The sequence below is a fragment of the Hyaena hyaena genome, unplaced genomic scaffold (assembly GCF_003009895.1).
Source record: "Hyaena hyaena isolate Hyena2069 unplaced genomic scaffold, ASM300989v1 scaffold_234, whole genome shotgun sequence".
Lineage (NCBI taxonomy): Eukaryota > Metazoa > Chordata > Mammalia > Carnivora > Hyaenidae > Hyaena > Hyaena hyaena.
Window position 1 is genome coordinate 1,644,905 of NW_024080865.1, and position 19,016 is coordinate 1,663,920.

Genomic DNA, 19,016 nt, shown 5'->3' on the forward strand with positions numbered 1-19,016 from the left:
TGTGGGTTCGAGCCCCACATTGGGCTCTGTGCTGACAGCTCAAAGCCTGGAACCTGTTTCGGACTCTGTATCTCCCTCTCTCTATGCCCCTCCACAGCTCATGCTCTGTCTGTGTCTGTCTGTCTCTCTCTCACCTTCAAAAATAGACATAAAAAAAATTATTTTTTTAAAGAGAATATCATGTTTCTGTTGTGGCTGTTTAAAGAAATTTATAGCCAGTATGTATTTTGGCTTCTTTGTCAAAATCATACTAGGGAAAGGTTATACCATCTGAGGAACTCAAAGATAGTTTTTCTAATTACATTCTTCCAGTAAATTAAAATTTGGCATTTGGTTTACAAATTTGTCTCAGATAAGTTCATTTGTGTCAATCAACCAGCATCAACTCTAAAGTAAAATTGACACTGAAATTCTAGACTCAAACTAGCCAAGGGGGGGGTGCCTGGGTAGCTCAGACTGTTGAGAGTCTGAATTCACCTCAGGTCACGATCTCATGGATCATGGGTTCAAGCCCCTTGTTGGGCTCTCTGCTAACAGCTCATTAAAAAATATTAAACATTAAAAAATTTAAAAAAAAAAGAAAGAAACTAGCCAAGGGAGTGATCCCTGAAACAGAACACAGCAACTCCTAATCCAGGTTCCGTCATATCTTTTCTGTTTTTGCATTACAAGAATTCAAATATTTGAGAATAAATATCATGTTCTGTTAATCTTCTTTTACATGACCCAAGAAAGAAACTACATAAAAAGTCAACAGTTACATATAATCCTGATATATATACATATATAATCTAAAAAAGGAACTATTTTAAATACCCATGGAACACATGAACCAAATATATGGCAAATGATAATAAATATATATACTTCATATGTACAAGTAAACCTTTATTAGTTAAAGTTCCTCTTAATACTGTAGCCTAAAAAATAAAAAAATCTCTGACTTAAACCACTAGTAACAAAATAAAGCTGTCCTTATCATCACAGGCACCTTGGGATCTTATACCATGCCAGAAGTTGTATTCAATGAGAGCAGCATCCATACTCACATCATTCTGAGCAAAAGTCATCAGCTATCACCTCCATTTTAAAAAAGCTAGATAATCGATTAATCAAACAGAAGTTAAACATCACATTCAAGGTTCAATATTTGCTAAAACCTGCTTGGACCCTGAACTGGCATTCTGGAAGCAGCTACTGGATGAGTAAGGTGCTTACTAATAGTGCAGTAAGCCCACCTCAGAGGGTCTCTTTAAGGTTTTTCACCGGTAGTGCACAATTTGGTCAGATGCATTTTCCCTATAAAATAGCACTCAATAAATACAGCAGCACAATTCATTAACAAATATTTAATCATTACCTTTGTTTTATGAATTAAAGACAATCTAACATAATAGTTACATAAATTAAAAATGCCTACCTTCAAATTAAGTCTATTTTTCCACTAAATTCCACTATCTTAAACCTCCATCTAACTTAAACCTGGGTTTATTCCAGACTCTAATTGGAATTCTCCCTGATTTAATTTGAATTGTAATTTCTCCAATAAGTCTCAGGTCTCCAGAATAGCACAAGAGCTCATCATGTAGTTTTCCTGAGTTAATCTATTTTTTCTTCTCCCCCTGACTTTATCTTCAGAAACCATTCATTTCATAGAGCATCTAGGGTCTCATTTGCTGGGCCTTTCCTCCCTTCAGAGGATGTGCTGTCCTGATAGCTTTCCCACGCCCCTACCCCTAGAGAACCTAGGGTTTTGCTCCTTCGTCCCCATGCTTTACCTCTGCTGCACCACCCACTTTGGGCTTCCATTTCCAAGCAGAAAGAGCCATAGATGCAGCCTGTCTTCCTTTCTCAGCTCTGTGGTCTTGTTCCAATCAGGGAAACATTCCTATGGCAACCAACATGCACCACCATCTCACTCCCCTTCCCTGAAAGTTCCTTATTTGCATGGCAGACGTTTGGCAAGGACACTGAATTACTTTAACTTGCCTAGCAACTACTAGCCTGTTCCAGCCCTTCTAAAGGGACTTAGCTTTTTTCTCTTTATTTATTATTGGGGGATCACTGGCTGCAGTAAGGGAGGCTGCCAAGTCAGCCTTTGTGGGCATTGGCCCAGGGTACACATAGCCATTGGGCAAACTGGAGCCCTCTCTTACCACAAGGCAAAAAAAAAAAAAAAAAAATGTCCACAGGCTCAAGACAATGGGGCAAGAGTGGAGGGCTCTAAGGAGCTCAATTTAAGCTAACTCCAGGGAAAATTCAACTTTTAGGGAACATTAAATCTTGTTCATCCTCAGCTATAAAAAAGGGGTGAAGTATTGGTATATTTGCCTACATTCATAAAACCAGGTTTATCCATCATGTTGTCTATTTAGGACCCTCCTATTGATTTATTGATTTATTTAATAGGCTAGAAACCAGATTTTATGTAAAAAAAATTTTTAATGTCTATTTATTCAGGGTGGGGGGCAGAGAGAGGGAGACACAGAATCCAAAGCAGGCTCCAGGCTCTGAGCTGTCAGCACAGAGCCTGACACAGGCTCAAACCCACAAACCGTGAGATCATGACCTGAGCTGATTTCTGGCACTTAACTGACTGAGCCACCCAGGCGTCTCCAGCAATCAGATATTTTAACTTACATATTTTACTTATTCATTTAGGTAGTTTGGTATCAGGATCCAACATGGTCCCCAATGGCTGATACTGCTATAGAAATTTCCCCTCCTCAGTAAATTCTAAGAAACACACCAAGTGCCTATAATAGAACTGGGGTGTCCTAAAAATGAAAGACTTTATCTGAAACCCACAGAAGTGAAAGAGCTTAAACAATGAATAAGTCAAGTTTCTTCAGCCCTTGGGCTGTTCTGCTGGTAGGATCTCATGGTTGGTGCCCTTTCAGAACAGAATCCAATAGTAGATAGATATTAGCTCCTAAAAGTACCTGATGAGGTAAGCAAGCCAGGTCCTGCAGAAAAACAAAAGCTACTGCCTTCCACAAGGAAAGTAAGGCCACTGATGCAAAAGTGAAGAGTTGCCAATTTAAGCCAGGAATAGAACCAAAAGTTGACGTTGGTGGACAATGTCACTCCTTTACAAGACAACTTCTTTCTGTTAGCATGGAGGAAATGACTCACTTTTCTATGTTTGTAGTTTTCGATTTCTTTTAAAAAGAGGCTTCTATTCACTTCCATGACTCCACAAGGATAATATTTGATCCCCAGGTCCTATTTCAATGATGGTACACAGTAAGTGTTCAGTAACCATTTACTGAAATCAACCATGGACACAGAACTAACCAAAAATGTAAATTAAAATAACTATTTTAATCATACCTGTGTACGAAAATTTTTGTCATATTCAATGCTGACAAAGGTGTAGAGAAATATGACACTCTCACACAGTGTTGGTAGAAGTATAAATTGGTGCAGTAATTCTGGAGGACAATGTGGCACTTTTTAGTGACACTAAAAATGTACACATTTTCACTAATTCCTCTCCTTTGAATATTTACAGAAACAATGTAAAGAGATATGTTGAAAGATACTTATTATAGCACTGCTTGCAACAAGATAAATCAGGTAACAACCAAAGTGTTGATACACTGAAGTTAAATTATGGCATGCCATCACAATGGAGCACTATATACATATTAAAAAGAGGCAGATCAACATGTACTGATGTAAACAGATATCCAAGATATACTGCTAAGGAAAGTATACTGTATTACAGACCCATATGTTTCCATAAATAAGTACAAATATGTGTTATGTGTATATATGCATGCATACGTGTATTAAGTATTATGTTTGTAGATGAGTCAACAGATCATTCCTAGAGGGATCTGTAGAAACTACACAGTGGTTATCTTTAAAGGATAGTATTTAAGAATCACAGAAAAGGGAGACTTATTTTCACTTAACAGCATCTAAAAATGTTGACTGCTTTGAAAAGGTAAGTCTTACTTATACTTTAAAAACATATTAATAATTCATAATTGCTTTCACATAATTAGTTTTTCAAAAAAAATAAAGCCAGGGGGCTCCTGGGTGGCTTAGTCAGTTAAACATCCGACTTCGGCTCAGGTCATGATCTCATGGTTCATGGGTTCAAGCCCTGCATTGGGCTCCACTGCTGACAGCTCAGAGCCTGGAGCCTGCTTCGGATTCTGTGTCTCCTTCTCTCTCTGTCACTTCCCCCGCTCATGCTCTGTCTCTCTCTCAAAAATAAATAAACATTTAAAATTAAAAAATAAATAAAGCCAGTAGGTTATTTTTACCATTCAAGTACATCAAGTAACTAACACAGAAGTCTCTAAAACCATCCGTAACTCTTGAAAGCAAGAAACTGCAGAAGTGGAAGCAGCTCATATCAACTGAGAAATTATATTAGAGCTAGGTAAATTAAGATTTAAAAATTGTGAAAACTCACATTGTAATACACAATAAGCCAATGCTCTTCCTAATGCATGGGAGTCTTTTGGGGGGAGGGGGTGAGAGGGTGGGTTTATAGGAAGCAGAGAAATAACTCCTATTGCTAAATTAGAAATCATAAACCTCAGAAGCCCTGTACATATTTAAAAAAAATTAAGAGCCAACAAACTGGATCCAAGAATTCTAAATGATGCTTAATGAAATAAAGAGAAAGCTGCAAATATGCCTTTGGGGGGGAGGGGCAAGGATTAGTTTAAAAGAGGGACAGCTAAGGAGAAATATCCCTTAGTCATTGCCAATTCAGTAATCAGAAAATGGGAACCACGGTATATAATTAATTTTTTTTGTCAACTTCCAATGGTTAGGAAGAACACTGTTTTAAAAAATAAAGCATTAACGTTCATTTCCACATTATTCTCAGCCTCCCAAATATTCCTACCTTTTTCTTACAAATTCAAGAGAAAAAAATTTTCCCTTGGTACTCATTATAAAAACCCCAAAATGCTCTTGATATTGCCATTTTAACTCTCTATTGTTCTCCTAACTCCAGGAAATCTGTGAAAGCCAGACATAATGACTGTTGTGACAGTTTTCAGCAACAAGAAATGAAGTTTCCTGTCAAAAGAAGTGCTCTCTCCATTTTCATTATATGTAAAACAAGGTGCTTCTACAGGCACAGTCATAGACAGAGGAAGCTTCTTTGAGACCCTGAAAATCTACTATCAAGGATGAAAGAATGAGTCAAAATGACAGATAAATGTGTAGGAGTTTCCTCCCTTTTAGCTACAGCAAACTCTGATTTATTTCCCAGTTAATACTGGCTCTTTGGTCAGAAAACTGGCCTTTTACACAAGAACTGTTAAGGTACAGATTCCAGATATTAATCTAACAAAGGAGCAAAAAAAGATCGTACTTGGTGCTTATTTACAATACTCTAGATTCTAGACTAAATAGAGTGGATATGAAACATACTACATTATAATGCTCTTCCAGTAACTATTTAAAGTCACCAAGGTTCTAAATCTCCCCTTTAAACTGAGAGGCCTACATCTTCAGTAGAGATCTACTGGTCAGATGAGCAGGAAGGTAGGCATTCCTGGAGGAAGAGGATTTAAAGGCCCTGAGTTCAAGTACTATACAGTCCTTGACCTCGAAAGCAGATACTCACCCTCATTTGCCTCACTTCTCTCATGTAAACAAATGCCAGATCAAGTGAGGGAACATATAGAAACAACTAGAAAATAATGGGATGCCAAAATGGACTCACTAATAAGAAGACCAAGAGTTTGCCTTTATGAAATTATCATCCGAATATAATTCTGTGTGACTCAATTTCCTTATCTGTTAAATGGGAACAATAACAACACTCACTTCATGGATACTATGAGGATTAAATCAGAAAGCGCGAAATGTTCTTAGAAGAGTGGCAGAGATACAGCAAATGTTCAAAAATACTAGCTATTACTGTTAGTACAAAGCTGCTTTATTTATTTAGAATGGTGGATCTCCAGTACTGGAGAGTCCCTAGATGTTACACAAAAGCAGCATAAAGTGAGAAACATGACACAAGAACATAAAATAGTGATCAGCCATGCCCACAGAACCTGCCTTTTTGTAACCAATGTCCCATAAACACAAAGAAATCACCACAAGACGGTATCTGCGATAAGATGCTGACCAAACACACAGAAACTCTGAGCACAGCAAGAGGCAAAAGAAGGTATCAGTCTGTCTACTAAAGGTTAAGTGACTTGTGCATTAAATATGACATGTACAGGGACAGAGACTCTTCTCTATGCCTGGCTGGTTCCACAGTAGGTTCCCCCCAAATATTTGAAACATGGATAAATGGATAGATGGGATGATCACAGGTAGTGCTTTCAATACAATCCTCTGGCAGTGCTCCAATCATTACACAGTCTGTTCAATATTAAAAGACAGTCTATATGAAAGACAAACCCCAAAGATGCATGACTCTTACAGACTGTTTACCCGTGTTCACTGTAAGTCAAGCACAGTGCAGAAGTTTTATGAATAAAGGTTTGTTCATGCAATTACAGAAATCTAATGAAGTTTTGAGGAGAAAAAGTTGGACTTTATCTTGCCCAGACCAGTCACTGAGGAGATAACTAATCACATACCTCCCTGGTTGGCTTCTTATAGGCACTCTCACTGTATCTGAACCTGAATGGTACCATTTAAGTGCCAAGGCATTTCTATCTTAAGAAACCGAGGGAAAATATAAAGTCTTGCTCAAACAATGTAACTATACCAGATGGTATCCAAGGGATTTAAAGGCATGAAATTAATTACAATAATACCTTATAACCAATTCATACTGATAGAAGGAAGATATGTCTGACAATATTGAATTATGGATGAGTTTTAAAGAAGTGGAGTTTTATTAGAGTAATTCAAATTAAGCGCTAATAAAATATTACCAAGTGAATATCCTCAAAGGACTACTTTAGTGACTAGAATCACTTATAATCAGTACACAGGATGCAAATAAATGGTAAATATTTGAAAACTGCCCTTTCTCTCAAGCAAGTTAATGTTTCCTAGAAAACTTATTTATACTATTCATTTCTTCTGTGGATAAAACAAAGTAAACCTCAGATTTACTCTGAGGAAATTATTAAAAACCATGAATTAATGGGGCTACAAATGCATGGCACTGCCAACGAGAGATCTAGCGCTCCATCAGATGGCTGCAGCCAATGACATGTGAATTTATTTTTCAATCACTGTTTATACTCCACTGTTCATGCACATTATCACGAGAGGCTGGTGTCTGCATACAAAGCAGAAAAGAAGTGGTGAATGAAATCAGTACTGAATGGAGCAGGAGAGTGGGTGGAGGGGAGTACATACCTTTTCTCACTCCCTTTCTATTTTTTCTTTCACCTCTTATCCAGTATTCTAGGATACACTCAGAGCTTTTTCAGACTGAGGAGTCTGAGGAAGATACATCTGACAACCTAGACTCAGGAAAGCACATGTGCGCACATTTTTTCTCATCTGTGTAGGATCATCAGAGCTCGGTAAATGGAGCTAACACATTTCCAAAGCACTCCAGAGGGTGCAGAGAATGATCAGTGTTACTCTGATACAACCACCTGTAAGACAAGGAAGGCAAACATCTTCATATTGACCTGGTCAAAGCCACACTGTTAGAAAACGACAGAGCCCAGCATTTAGTCCAATCCTCTCACTTGGTCTGCAGTTATCTCCACACCACACTGCTTTAGAACATAACAAAGCTTTTTTACACAACCCTATGGTAAACTGACAAGCCCTGGCATCCCATCTATCCTGTTTTTGGAAGGCAGAACCCTGGGTGGAGAAGAAGAAGTGATTCACGATCCTTGGCCTCACTGTGATTTCACAAAGGACTTACTAGTTCTGGGACAGCTACTTTTCAGATGTCAAGTACAGTTTTATCTGCATCTGTTTCTCTACTAGTGAAAAACCTGATTTGGGGGCAAAGTCCAAGGCAAATTACCTGCTGTTCTGAATTTTTCTTAGTAAACTTGAGATGTACATTGAAGGCAGGCAGGAGTGCCTTATCTTGTAAGCATAAGTGAGAGGCAACCGGAAAGCTATTTTGCCAACTTAATATAAATGTTTAATTAATTACCTCCCAAACTTTGGGTGTTCTCTTTTCACTTCTTTTCTGAAAGAATGATTCCATATTAAGGCTTGGTACTCTACAACGATAAGCAATATATTAACATGGGGAACATTATTTTTTCATGAGAGATGTAGAAAACTCTGATAGAATACCAGCTTAGGTTTGGTGAAATCTCAGGATTGAAACGTCTTATGATAGTCTTGAGATTATTGAGTGACTCCCACACCTCCATGGGCATCAGAATCCCAAACAGCTTCTACTCAGCTGGGTGTCAGAAACACCAATCAATCAGCCCCCAGAGACAAGACAACCTGGTGAGTATCCAGTAGCCTGTTAAATCCATGCTGCTCCCCCTCCAGAAAATCTTAAGAATACACCCTAAAGAAGGATAGTTTTTACAACAGCTATCCCCTCCTGACCACCTGGGGGGCTTTTGAGGGTTGGAGAATTGCAAACATCACATAGTTGCTGATTACTCTAACAGGCAGCTGCAAATGTTCAAGAGAAAAAGTAGCCAGCAAGCAACAACACGGGTTTCAAGGACTACATTTTGAGAACTGCAGAAATTTGTCAAACTCCTCGTGCCTGTGATTTTTCGCCCCAACCCAGTGCACCAATCCAATCTCACAAATTTTCATTTAATATTTACTATGTACAAGGCACTAGTGCCTCCTGCCTTTTGACTTTGGATTCAAACAGACAGCTCAGCCACAAGCACACAAATAAATCTAGATAAACACATACACACCACGCAAATGCAGTACAAATGAATCTGTTGCAAATCATTAGTGAGGACCTGTGGGGTCAGCAGTGATTACCATGGCAACAACAGCCAATGGCATTCTGTCATTTCCAGCTCTTAGTGCAATGATTTGAGATCTGAATCTCCCTTGGGAAGTTTCTGTTGGCTTCTGACGAAGGCCTAGATGTACATGCTGTTTTCCATTGGGAAGTTCTGCTTTTGTCTCTGGCACAAAGGAATGCATTCTTTATTAAAGGTTGTTCACACTCCCAGTACAAAACAGAGAACTAAGGTTCAGAACTCTCATTCACTAATTTGCTTGATTTTGAACAAATAATCATTGGAATGGTTTAGCTCTAGCCTATTAAAAACCATTTGGTCACTCACATGGGATGGCCTCCTGGTATGTCAGACCAAGTTTCAACCTCACTGGTTCCATTTGGGAACAACATTCATTTGATGATGTGATCTATTCTTAAACTATCATCCTGTGAAATGGTCTGAACACACTTAATCTCTAGCATATCTAGACAAAATGACTACCATTTGAATTAAATGCAAATTAATGTATTTTCCTTTGAATGAACTAGTGTACTATAGATGACGACCAAGAGTATTCAACAAAATATGTTTTGGGTCATAGTGAACAAAGGTCAGTTTATAGTTTGACTCAGTTTTATAATATAGTATTCATCCTGAAGGGCGAGTGGCTTAGAACTGGAAGGCATCTTACAGATAATTCAGTGTATCTTCACAGCCAGGACACCAACAACACCCCCCAATCCAGGCAAAACAAAACAAACTAAAAATTTTTAAAGTCCATGGAGAAGGACCCCATTTCATTTATTTGTGTAAATAAATATGTGTGTATGTAACAAAAAGAACAAAATACCTAGGAATAAATTTAACCAAAGAAGTGAAAGACCTATACTATGAAAACTTTAAGACACTGATGAAAGAAATTGAAGATGACAGAAGAAAACGGAAACCTACACAACGCTTATGGATTAGAAGAATTAATATCGTTAAAATATCCATACTACCAAAAGCAATCTACAAAGTCAAAGCAATCTCTATGAGAACACCAATAGCATTTTCCAAAGAAATAGAATAATCCTAAAATTTTTATGTGGTTCCATAAAAGTAACTCAAATAGCCAAAGCAACCTTGAGAATAAACAAAGCTGGAGCTATCACAATCTCAGATTTGAAGATGTACTATAAAGCTATATGGTATATAGCTTACTATACATAATCAAAACATTATGGTACTGGCACAAAAATACACACACTGATAAATGAACAAGAAAAGAGCCAAGTCAGTTAAATAATATGGTCAATAAATTCATGACAAAGGCAATAACATACAATGGGGAAAGGAATGTCTTTTCAAGAAATGGTGTTGGGAAAAATGGACAGCTACGAGCAAAACAATGAAAGTGGACCACTTTCTTATACCATACACAAAAATAAACTCAAAATGGATTAAAGACCTAAATATGAGACCTGAAACTATAAAACTCCTAAAAGAAAACATAGGCAGTAATCTCTTGGCCAACAGTCTTAGCAGCATATTTGTAGATAGTATCCTCAGGCAAGGGAAACAAAAGCAAAAATAAGCTATTGTGCGTATACCAAAATAATAAGCTTTTGCACAGTGAAGGAAACCATCAACAAAAAGACAACCTACTGAATGGGAGAAGACATTTGCAAATGATATATTCAATAAGGTTTTAATAACCAAAATACATAAGGACTTACACAACTTAATGCCAAAAATCCAAACAATGCAATTAAAAAATGGGCAGAGGACCTGAATAATTTTTCCAAAGAAGATGTGCAGTTGGCCAGCAGACACATGAAAAGTAGCTCAGTATCACTAATCATCAGGGAAATGCAAATCAAAACCACAATTGGATATCACCTCATACCAGTCGGAATGGCTAATATCAAAAAGACTAGAGGGGCGCCTGGGTGGCTTAGTCGGTTAAGCGTCCGACTTTCGCTTAGGTCATGATCTCGCGGTTCGTGGGTTCGAGCCCCGCGTCGGGCTCTGTGCTGACTGCCAGCTCAGAGCTTGGAGCCTATTTCAGTTTGTGACTCCCTCTCTCTCTGACCCTCCCCTGCTCACGCTGTCTCTCTCTCTCTCCTAGAAATAAATAAAACATTAAAAAAAAAAATAAAAAAAAATTAAAAAAAAGACTAGAAATAACAACTGTTGACAAGGATGTGGACAAAAGGGAACCCTCGTGCACTGTTGGTGGAAATGTAAATTGGTGCAGCCACTATGGAAAACAGTACAGAGGTTCCTAAACAAAAATTAAAAATAGAAATACTATATGATCCAGTAATTCCACCACTGGGTACTTACCCAAAGAAAACAAAAACACTGATTCAAAAAGATAGATACATCCCTATGTTTATTACACTATTATTTATAATAGCTAAGCTATAGAAGCAACCCAAGTGCCCATCAATAAATGAATGGATAAAGAAGATGTGGTGTATATGTACAATGGAATATTACTTGACCATAAAAAGGAATGTAATCTTCCCATTCAGGACAACATAGATGGACCTGGAGAGTATGATAGGTGAAATAACTCAGACAGAGAAAAGCAATTACCACTTGATTCCACTTAAATGTTGAATTGAAAAAAACGAATGAACAGGCTTCAAAAAAATTTTTTGATGTTTATATTTGAGAGAGAGAGAGAAACAGAGTGTTACTGAGGGACGATAAGAGAGAGAGGGAGACACAGAATCTAAAGCAGGCTCTAGGCTCTGAGCTGTCAGCCCAGAGTCCAACACAGGGCTCAAACCCACAAACCATGAGATTATGACTTGAACTGAAGTTGAATGCTTAACCAACTGAGCCACCCAGCTGCTCCTAGATCTTTAAATATAGAGAACCGGTGGTTGCAGGCAGAAGGTGTTGGGGGCATGGACAAAATCGATTTAAGAAGATTAAGAGGTACAAACTTCTAGTTACAAAATAAGTAAGTTACAGAGATGAAAAGTACAGCATAGGCAATCTTATCAATAAGATGGTAATAATGTATAGTGACAGATGGGGACTACAATTATGGTGGTGAGCACTGAGTAATGTGTTGAATCGTTGTTGTATACCGGAAACTAATATAACATTGCACAATTATACTTAAATTTAAAATTAAAAACTGAATATATATAAAATATACACATACATATACATATATACAAACATATACAAACACACATATAAAATACTATAAAAATATATGCTTAAGTTTTAATACCTATCTGCAAACAGCAGGATTATAGATCATTTTGGTTTTTTGTTTTGTTCTGAATATTTTTTTGTTCTTTTCATGGGGTCAAGTTAATCATTATCCTCAATTTAGGGCATATTATTATTGTTCCTGTGGGATTGTTTGTTGCTTTATTTATTCACTGTTCCCCTTTTTATCTCCACTTCTCCCCCACATCCTTCATATAATCTTCATACAACTGTTCTGACAAATCTAATGGGTATCTCTGTTGTATGTGCTCTTATAAAATGACTATCATTTTGTGGGCATGTATTTTAACTTGGGGAAATGGTTCTGTACTGTGTCTTATTTTTCTTACCTTTTTCACTTGGCACTATGCCCTTTAAATCCATATTGGTAACTGTTCATCTAATCATTGCTTCTAACAGCTAACTTCCTGATGTTCACTCACTAAATTTGAAATAACCATTTTCCTAGTGAAAGAAACCCAAGTTACCTCCAACTCCCTCTTACAATCACAATAATCTTTCATGAATATCCTCTTACATCCTACTACGGTGTGTTACACACACATACACAGAGGTATGTATGTGTGTGTATACACAAAACAAAGGAATTTTCATACATCCCCAAGAGTGTAACTGGTTGGCATGGAAGTATGAGTAGCCATACTTTGAGTAAGTGGTGTCAAAAGGCTCTCCAAAATGGTAGCATCAGTCTATATACCTATTAGCAATGCATAAATGTCCCCAAAGCCCCAGAAATACTTGGCATAACTGAGCTTTCTAAAATGCTATACCTATTACTGACTTAATTTGCATTTCTCTCCTTACTAGTGACTTAGAGTATCTTTTCCAATGTTTAATGGTGTTTCGAGTCTCCTTTTCTTAAACTGCCTTTTCAAATCCATTGCCCAAATTTTCTACAAATAACATGTATTGCTTTAAAAATAATCTCCCAGCCCCAGTGAAATCAGTTGAGCAAGATAGACAAGAGAGGCAAAAAGAAAAACCCACACATGAGAACAGATGGCAGTTAATCCATCTTCTGAAAATGGCAGTGACTCTGGAGTCAGCAGTGAGTTTGAGAACTGCACAGTAACAATTGCAGGGACAGCAACGGTTAATGATGCGATGTGAAATATATCTGCTATGGTCCCTGGCTCATATATGTTCATTACATACAAATTCCCTCCACTATTTTCTTAGAGTATCACAACAAATCTGTAAGAAAGCAAAGCAGTGTATTATTTTTACTCCCCTTTAATAGATAACAAATCTGCTTGAAGGAGTGCCCTGACTTGTCTGATAAATAAGAAAGACATGGCCAAGGCAGGTGCTTCCACCTCCTCCATTTCTAGTGGGAGTATAAGCTTGAAGCAGACAGTCTCAATTTACATCCCAGCTCAATTTGTTTAACTATGTGACATTAGGCAAGTAAAACCACCTCTCTGAACCTCAATTTCTCCACCATCAAATGGAGAAATAATGATGGCGTTTTCCTCATGAGGTTGTATTGTAGCTTAGTGCCTGGCACCTAGTAAGTGCTCAGTGAAGTGTCAGCTGCTTTTATTATCATTCAGCTTATCCTTGGGGGTATGGAGATTGTACTAAATCAACACTCAATAGTCTTTCACGAATGCCCTCCAATTACATGGTTTTTAGAATTCATTTTGCAAATTTAAAGGTCAAATAGCATATGAACACTCTATGTATTAAATACTGTATTTCATTCTAAATATTTTTCATAATACATTTTCCCAGTTATTAAAAAATATACACATACAATATACACATACACATATATACACACATATATATATTCATACATACATATGTGTGTGTATGCATGGACGTATGTATGTGTAGATCTTGAGGAGTTAAGCATTCTTCCCTGAAATTTTCTTAGACACTTTTTCCCCAGGTCTTTGTATCTCTAGTAATGTACCTGAGAACTTCACTGAGTAGAATTTTGGAAAATGGGCCTCCATACAAAGTAGGCTAGCACTTTTGTCTTCCTTATACCAATATTCTTATTCATATTTCTATCCACGGAAATAATAAAGGATGTCAATGAAAGAAATAACTAGTGATAACCCTGGCCTGCATATAAGCATCTCTCCCTTATTTTTTTCAGCTTTAAAAATAAAATCGAAGTGGTAGGCAGAAGAATCAAATCAAGCAAGTATGACAAATGCCAGGGTTAAAGGGAGCAGCAGCAGCAACATGGGTGCTGTCTGGAATCTTAAGTGGTCAGCACTTACTGAACTACAAAAAACAATACTCGGTACAACGTGAATGGCTAGAAATGCTACTTTTTAAGTCATGGTTCTGTTTAAACAGTTCTGTTTCCCCTGGCTGGTCATGCTGCTTCTAAAGACTTCATTCCTTACTGTAAGATGAAGCATGGGACAAAGTGTCCTTTTTCCCCACATTTCATTCCAGCCCTAAATTCTAGAACCTTAGAGTTTATGACATCTAGATTTTTAAAAAAATTTCCTACATGTTTCTATGGATACTACCCATCCCAGCAATTATATTAGTGATACAATGTTCATCTCTCTCTGTTTCAAACACTTGAGAATCCAGTTGCTGCATTAGAAGACAGAGATTCAACCTGTTGGAAATAACCAAGTGTTCCATCCAAGGACATCATTTTGACTACACTTTTCCCCAGAGAAGCTTCCCTGTAAATGTAGGTTCAAAGATGTGGAGCTCTTTCCTTCTCCATGTGGATTTTCTGTTCTTTTTTCCCTCAAAGTGTACCTGAAAAGGGTAAAACACTCAGAGAATCCAAGAATTAACCATCACAAATATTCTCCACGCAAGATTTGCTTAGAAGTATCCAGTATACTCAGTCATATCCTGAAGTCGACAAATGAGATCCTGAGAACTGCCTGAAGATCAGGAACAAATGAGTATATATACTTCACCAAACAATACAGACCCACTTCAACAGATAACTCCTAGGGGTATCAATCAAGGAAAATAATCAGAGAGAGAATAAACATTCAGCCATCAGTGACTTAGCCTCACTTGGCTCTCCTCAAAGGCAGGGATGGGGTGGAATGGGGTGAGAACATGTCATCTTGAATGTTTACGTGACTTAAAAAAATTAACATTTGTTTTGTGAGGCTGGGAAGGGGAACTTAACTCATTACTTATGTTTTTTAATATTATCTAAATTTTTATAAGAGACAGAAAGTAAATATGTATACAGGAGCCATCCTCATATGCCCTTATGTTACAAATGACCATCAAGTATTCTAAAAACAAGAGAAGGGGTCTTCTTCTTCAGAAGAATCATCTGAGAATTGACTTATAAAGTCAATTCTGGTATAATATTTGTTTTGAAAACACAAATTTGCTTCAATGCAAGTGATATAATAGGGAAAAATTGTAGCATAATGAAAATTTTGTGTTTGCTTATGAACAATTTCATCCTTAAGAAACACTAGGTGACTGTGGAAAACCACTCACAGCTGAACCAGTGTATGCACACATGCACACACCTAACCCCTACCAGCTACCCATTCATGTGTTATGAGCTACCAGGCCACATCTGCTGTTACGGTATTCTTTCAAATTTTAAACAGCCCCCTGTACACTATTTTATAATAGCTTACAAGCTGCAACCTTTCCAATGCTCACTTCTACAAACAAAATTAAAAACAAAAGCAAGTGAGCTTATATTTTCCCAGAGTCATTTTGTTCCCGGGGTTACTTACAACCACCGTTTTTCCCCCTTCTTATCACCACTTCTCCTGCAACCCAGATCCCTGTTTCACTACAGACTTCAACAGTAGATGCCACAATTTGTTGGGTTGTTTTCTTCCCCCTCCGTGGAAAAAGATCAGTTTTGTTTAAGAAAGAAAAAAACTACAACTACGTTGCTATTAATGTGGACAAAGTACATAACCTCTCACTGCAGACACAACAGTCTCAAAGCCCTCAGGGTTTGCCCTTGTTTTCCAACACAGTATGTCACTACAGACCTGCCAACTATATCCCACCAGAATTAAATGATGCTCTAATCTCCTCTTTCATGGAGAACTACTGGACGGAGAATGAGAGGAGGGCAGAATAGCAAAGACAGTTTCAATTCTATTTACTGATGGCAGTCTGGGGCATGGCTGAAACCTAGTATAAGTCTACGGCTACCAAAAAAAAACATTTTCTTAGACTTAATGTGAGCCATGGAGGACAAACCAGATTGCGTGTACACGACTAATATGTGCACAGGTTCACTATACTTGGGAGTGTATTTATACACACATACATACACGTACACATACATAAATGCATATGTATTTATACATACACACACACGTATGTATCTCTTGCCCTGTTCCTAAACAGCTTTAGGGAAACTTATAAAATGCATATTATGTAGTATAGTAAAATACATGCAAAATAATAAGAATGAAGCAAAAGAACTTGTGTATATATACTCATATGTATATGAATAGACACAAAGATGTATAAGTCATAATTCAAACTCTAATTAAAGATTGTCTTTATAGTCTTGGTTATATAAAAATGAAAGAGGATGGTGAAAACCCTCAGTTCAAAATGGAACCCAGGAGAAAGAGATTTGGTTGAAGGATAATCAGACACTGAAGCCACAGTCCTGGGCTCAAATATCAGTTCTGCCATTTATGTCCTGGGCAAGTAACTTAAACCATTTAAATTTCAATTCCTCATAGATAAAGTAGAATGCTCGCCACCTAAAAGTGTTATTTTCGTAAGAGATGATAAATTCTGCCCTAAATCTCTGTTTTACACTAGATTCAGAAATTCAGATGGGTTGAGCACCCAGATACACTCTCAGTTGTCTGGGACACTAAGGATCTGAAGGATAGGAAATGAGCACACATCCATCACCACCAGAGCCGAGGGGCAGTGGGTCAGAGTCACTGGCGCAAAGGAGCAACAGAATTGAGAAACCTCAGGAGGACTGTAGCCTCATCTCAAATTATTCCAGGCTGGTGAACCCTTTGGGCAGTGGTTCTCAAAATGTCCCTGGACCAGCAGCATTTGTATCACCTGGGAACTTGTTAGACATGCAAATTTGGGGGCCTTACTTCCTACTTACTGAATCAAAAACTCTGGGGTAGGGGCATAACAAATGGATTTTAACAAACCCTCCAGAAGATTCTCATCTCCAAAAGATGCACAGTCAAGTTTAAGAACCAGAGCCTTACAAGACAGAGTTTTTGGTTCAGTAGCTTCAGAAGTTCATATTTGTTTCAAGTCAGAATTTTGAAAAGGTCTGATTTAGTAAATGAATCCCAGTTCTGGACTGTTCTATAACTTAGCAATGAATTCACATCACCCTTTGGCTATGCGAGAGCAGGAGGCTAGTCACCAAACAATGCCGACCACTTCCTCAGACCATTAGAGGTATGGCCCAATCCTAACTGAACCAGAAATGTCACAAACATGCCAATCAAATGGCATTAGAGGATTTGTGGACAGAACGCAATGGAGTATATAATCCTCTTGGAAAGGAGTGTAGAAAAAGAAATAACATATTGGAGAGAGTAAATAGGGTCCACAGTGGTACAACTGATGTGGAAATACTTGCTTTCACAAGCCCAGCACCAACTACTTATTTCTGTTTGTCATCTTGTCTGCTTTGTGTCTGAAGTTGTGGTTGCATGCTCCAACAGGGCAAGCTGCTATACCTGGTGACTACCTTCTTTCTCTCTCTTCTCCATACTCAAATGAACTCTAGAATCAACAGAGTTTGATTTTACGGAGCCCTTAAAACATCTAGGCTCCTTAATTTTGTTCCTTTTTCACTTCTCTGTTTGCTCATCTAACAGCATTTTCACCAAACCTCTGAGGGATGGGGGGAGGCAGTAGGGGGAGGAGAATGACAAAAAAAGGAGGCAAAATAGTCAGACTTGATGAAAAAGAGTTGCAATTACAATAGAAACTAAAATACAGGATCTGTGATTAATTAGTGGATTTCAGTTATCCTAGCAGTTCTATAAGGGTTCCTAGCTCCACTGACCTATCCTAAAAAGAAAATCTGTAATAGCAATAAACCCAAGCATTCTGACATACTCATGCTGCACTAAAACTAAGATCAATCCTTTTTGCAGGCAGGAGGCTGCACCTCCTGCAAGAAGTTTAAGAAGAGGCTACAAATCATAATAATTGATTTAAAATGAAATTACTAAACAGAAAAAAACCACACTGAACAGTATCTATCGCAGAGACTTGCTTACTTAATCAATATTAATGCATGCAACAGCAGACAGCCTCATTTTTCCCACCATAACCTTTATGAATTTTAGAAATTAAGTAATTCTTAAAATTACAAAGCAATACTCATGTTAGATAGGAAACTAAGCAAATGGATATACATGATATCTAATAACAGTGCATTGAGTTTGCCAGGAACACGTTTGGTTGTAATATTTGTCCTATTCCCTTCAGAAAGAGAGTCAGTTCATCCCTCTAAACTCTCCCCAGAGATACATGATATCTCAATTTTGACAGAGATATTCCACAAAAGAAATCCTAAGTCATGGAATGTTGTAATTAAAATGAATCTTGGGAATCATTTAATTCAACCCTCCCTCATTTTATGGGCAGGAAATGAAGACCCAGGGGATTCAACATTTGCCCAAGATCACACAGCTAGTCATCTCTGTACTCTCCAGTCCTCTGTTCTTTCCACTGTAGCATTTTGCCTCTGAGCTTCAACCAGAGCCAACCAGAGATAATGTCGCTAAGGTCACCTGCATGACCAAGAGCACCCAAGATATAGCAAGGTCACCTTCAGAGACAAGTCCCGCAGGAGATCTATTAGCCCTTACAATGTTCAAGCAAAGTCCAAAGATGTAGAGCCAGTGCCACTTTAGACTTCCTCTAAATCTGGATATCACTTCACTTAAAAAGAAAGCATTCATTCCACTCACATTACTCTCCTGAGTACACTGTAGCTTA

The 19,016-nt window shown here is 37.8% G+C and overlaps 1 protein-coding gene across 4 annotated transcripts in view; it reads right to left on the reverse strand.

Moving 5' to 3' along the window:
* The window catches only part of TMEM108 (transmembrane protein 108), a 364,038-nt gene that overhangs the window by 262,773 nt on the left and 82,249 nt on the right, over positions 1 to 19,016 (reverse strand). Inside the window, exon 1 of one of the 4 annotated variants that reach the window (XM_039243883.1) lies at positions 1,779 to 1,841. The exons of the other annotated variants lie outside the window; for them this stretch is intronic. The gene's annotated coding sequence lies outside the window, so the exon portion shown is untranslated. Of the gene's footprint in view, positions 1 to 1,778; positions 1,842 to 19,016 lie in introns of those variants that run through there. 4 annotated transcript variants of the gene reach the window in all.